Raw genomic sequence first — 4,304 nt, 5'->3', positions numbered from 1 at the left:
TGAGTCGGAACCCACAGATAGCACACAACAGCAGAAGGCGAAAAATACCTATAAAGTGCTTTCCCTTTCAACATCTGTAGACTTAGCATTCCTTGGAGATCTCCATGCATCTTTGCATCAGTCTTCCCTAGGATTTAGGAGCCTCAAAGTGCAGGGACTCTGGTTTCAAAAGATGAACTCCATTTCTGGTGCTTCTTACTTGGTACTAATAGGTCCTTAGGATTCCAGTTGTGGCACTGTAGGATCTTATAAGACCTAAAAGAAGAAAGACGTGAGCAGAAGAGGGACCTATTGTTGTGTTATTATTAAGCGCCGTTGAGTTAGTTCCATCTCACAGTGACCATGTGTAGGGTTTTCCAGAAGCAGCTGGTGGGTTTAAACTGCTGACCTTGTGGCTGGCAGCCCAGTACATATCCCAACACCACTATATTCTAGGTCAGGGGATTAAAAGTATGAACAAAACATACAAAAACCCTTACTTGCATTTTTTTTTTTTTTACATGAAGATTGCAATGTAAAGCTACTATCAACAAAACAAATTTATAAAAACATATAAATCCTTAACTATTTTCCAGTTTCTTGCATGAGTTACAGCAAGTTGTCTTCAAGAAGTTAGGGTTCTCATTATTGTAACTGATTGTGATAACCTGTCATAGAAGAGCATTGGAAAGAAGTGGAGACACTTCATATGGAATGTATGGCTAGTTACTGATTGCATGCTGCTAAACTGACTTAATAAACTGTTGCTTGATAAAAGGATTTTAAAAAGACAATGGAATATATCCAGTATATCCGAACTAAAAATGACATAAGGAGAACCTACTTAACCCAACCAGTTCCTCTGTGAAGTAGGTGAGTATTTTTAGTTTTCAATTCATTCTCATTCATTTTAAGTCAATGTTTGTCTCAAACCATCTAAAGAAGAAAAACATTCAAAAGACACATAGATAAAGTAGGGTAAATGATGTTACTGTCTTTGCCTCTGAGATGTGTCTCCTCTGAGATCTCATATTCTCCTTCCACAAATAAGTGAACACAGTTTTGAACATGTCATCAGGAAAGACCAATCACTAAGACAGGGCATCAGGTTTGGTAGTGTAGTTGCTTTTATGTGTCCTTGAGTCGATCCTAACTCATAGTGGCCCATGTGACAGAGTAGAACTGTCTCATAGAGCTTTCTTGGCTGTAATCTTTACAGAAACAGATCACTACATTTTCTTCCATAGAAAGTTCATGAAAAGAAGAGAAACACTCAATGTCATGGATTGACACAATAATAGTAGCAATGGACTTACCCAACCAATGATCGTGAAGGTTGTTCACACTAGCAAGGTTTCGTTCTGTTTTACAAGTTATCTTTGACAACTTGATGACAATAACAATAATGCAATGCTTGAAGAATTGACCCACATTCTTTTTCCTCACCACTGAACAAACAACCTATGAGTTTGCTGCTTAGTGGGAAGATCTGACTGTGCCAACATTAAGAGAACAGTAAATTTAGATTGAGCAATTCCCACACTTCCCCACCTTTTCTGCTTTTACACATTCATACTGGTGACGTTTCCTCCTTATTTTCATCTTTCTCAAATAAGACCTCTTCTTGCCTTCCTAGGACTTGCCCCACTGGAGGATACCATGAAATCTCTGAAATGTTCTTATTGCTGCCCATCCCACCTCTGCCCTACTGCTGCAAAGTTCACTCCTTCATGACCCAGTTCTCCTAACAGTACAGAGAAGAAAGCTGGAGAACACTGGCCTCAGTTCCATTGCATAGCAGCTACCAGACTGGCCCGGCCAGAAGAAAATTCAGTTCTACTTTTAGCAGAGCAATAAAGTGCTAATGCTTTCCTTCCATATGGGTTACACCTCAATGTAAAGAAAACAAAAATCCTTACCACTGGAGCAATAAATCACATCATGTTGAATGGAGAAAAGATTGAAGTTGTCAAAGACTTCATTTTGCTGGGATCCACCATCATCCCTCATGGAAACAGCAGTCAAGAAATCAAATAAGGCATTGTTTTAGGCAAATCTGCTGCACAAGATCTCTTAAAAGTGTTCAAGAGCAAAGATATCAGTTTGAGGGCTAAAATGCACCTTACCCAAGACATAGTATTTTCAATAGCCTAATAATAGAGGCAGCATCAATTGGATCAAGTATGGCAGCAATTGTGAGGTCGGTCCAGGATCGGGCAGTGTTTCGTTCTGTTGAGCATAGGGTTGCTGTGAGTTGGTACCAACTCAATGGCAACTAACAACGACAATAATATGCTTGTGGAGTCCTGGTGTGGCACTGCGGGTTAATGTGCAAGACTGCAAAGTCAGTTTGAACCTCAGGGTCGGTGGCTCAAGTTCACCAGCTGCTATTTGGAAACCATGTACAGGGTCGCTATGAGTCAGAACCAACTCGACAGCACTTAATCAAAACAAAACAAAAAATATGCATACAAAGTTGGACAATGAATAAAGAAGACCTTAGAAGAACTGATGCATTTGAGTTACGGTGTTGGAGTAGAATATTAAAAGTATCATGGACTTCCAGAAGAACAAACAATTCTGTCTTGGAAGAAGTACAGCCAGAATGTTCCTTAGAATCCAAGATGGCCACACTTAGTCTCTCATACTTCAGGCATGTTATCAAGAGGGACCTGCTCCTGGAGAAGGACCTCGTGCTTGGTAAAATGGAGGGTCAACAAGGAAGACAGAGAACCCCAAATGAGATGGATAAACACAGTGGCAGCAGCAATGACCTCAAACATAGCAGCAATTGTGAGGATGGTACAGGACCAGGAGGTGTTTCCTTCTGTTGTACATAGAGTTACTATGGGTCAGAACCAACTTGACGGCACCTAACAGCAACAATGCTTCCCTGGGGAGTCCTGGGATGGCACAATGATTAATGAACTCAGCTGCTAAGAGGTTGGAGTTTTGATTCTACCCAGAGTCTCCAGAAAGGCCTTGAGATCTACTCTCAAATAATCAGTCATTGACAATCCTATAGAACACAGTTCTATTCCGACACATATGAGCTGAAATTGACAGCATGGCAACTGATTTTGATGCTTCTCTGGGAGAAGACAGCTCCTCCTCCAGGCCTTCTAGCTGAAGGTAACATTTTAAAACAGATCTTTTATTTAAAATTTTATTTTAAATTTGCCCACATTCCTTGCCCAACCTGAAAATGTGACATCTCTAGTAGACTAGTTGACATCCTAGTGCCTAGTTGAAGAATGGTGATTGCTTAGAATAGGATAGTGAAGATAAATGGAGTAGGATAAGCACTGGACTTCTAACCATAAAGTCAGTGATTCAAACCCACCAATCGCTCCTCAGAAACCCTATATAGGGTCACTATGAGTCAGAAGCAGCTTGGTGGCACTTGACAACAACAGTGAAGAGAAATATTATTTTGAAGATCCAAGACTTTGTATTCATTTTGATATTTGATACAGAGACTTGTCTTAGTTCTCTAGTGCTGTGATAACAGAAATACCACAAGCAGATGGCTTTGGCAAACAGAAATGTATTCTCTTCCATTTTAAGAGGTTAGAAGTCTGAATTCAGAGCACCAGTTCTAGGAGAAGACTTTCTCTCTTCACCCACTCTGGAGAAAGTTTTTGTCTCCTCTCAGCATCCTTAGGCCCAGCATTCCTTGGTGATCTCCAAGTGTCTTGGCATCAATCTTCTCTTGTGGGTCTACAAAGTTCTTTGCATAGGAATCCTGGGCCCAAAGGATGCACTCCACTCTTGGCTCTTCTTTCTTAGTAGTAGGCACTCATTTCTCTCTTCTTTGATCTCCACTCATTTCTCTCTCCTTTGATCTCTTCTAAGATAAAAAGTGGTGCAGGCCATCTCAGGGAAAGTTCCCTTGCATCTGATTAAGGCTGCACTTGAGTAAGGCTGCTGCATTCCACACTAGTCCTTTTAAAACAGATTGGATGATCACCTCAGATCAGACATCGGGTAATGACTACATTATTACATAATTGCCAAAGCATTGAAAATCATGGCCTAGTCAAGTAGACATATATTTTTGGTAGGAAACTATTCAGCCCATGACAGGGAATGAGTAGTTACACCTGCTGGAAAAACTAGATCTACTAGTCACTACAGTTTTAACTCTACAAGTAATAAAACTAACAGATGATTCAGCTCTAAGTGGCTAAGTAGATCTGAAGACTACACCTAAACCATCTATACTTTATAATGTGATTTGACTTAAAATCGTTTTGACCTGTAATGGTAAAACTTGTATTTATTTACTGATCCCTCATTTAGTATATATGTGTGTGTGTGTGTGT

This window comes from Chrysochloris asiatica, unplaced genomic scaffold (genome assembly GCF_000296735.1).
Source record: "Chrysochloris asiatica unplaced genomic scaffold, ChrAsi1.0 scaffold00187, whole genome shotgun sequence".
In the NCBI taxonomy this organism is placed as follows: domain Eukaryota; kingdom Metazoa; phylum Chordata; class Mammalia; order Afrosoricida; family Chrysochloridae; genus Chrysochloris; species Chrysochloris asiatica.
This window is presented reverse-complemented; position numbering follows the sequence as displayed.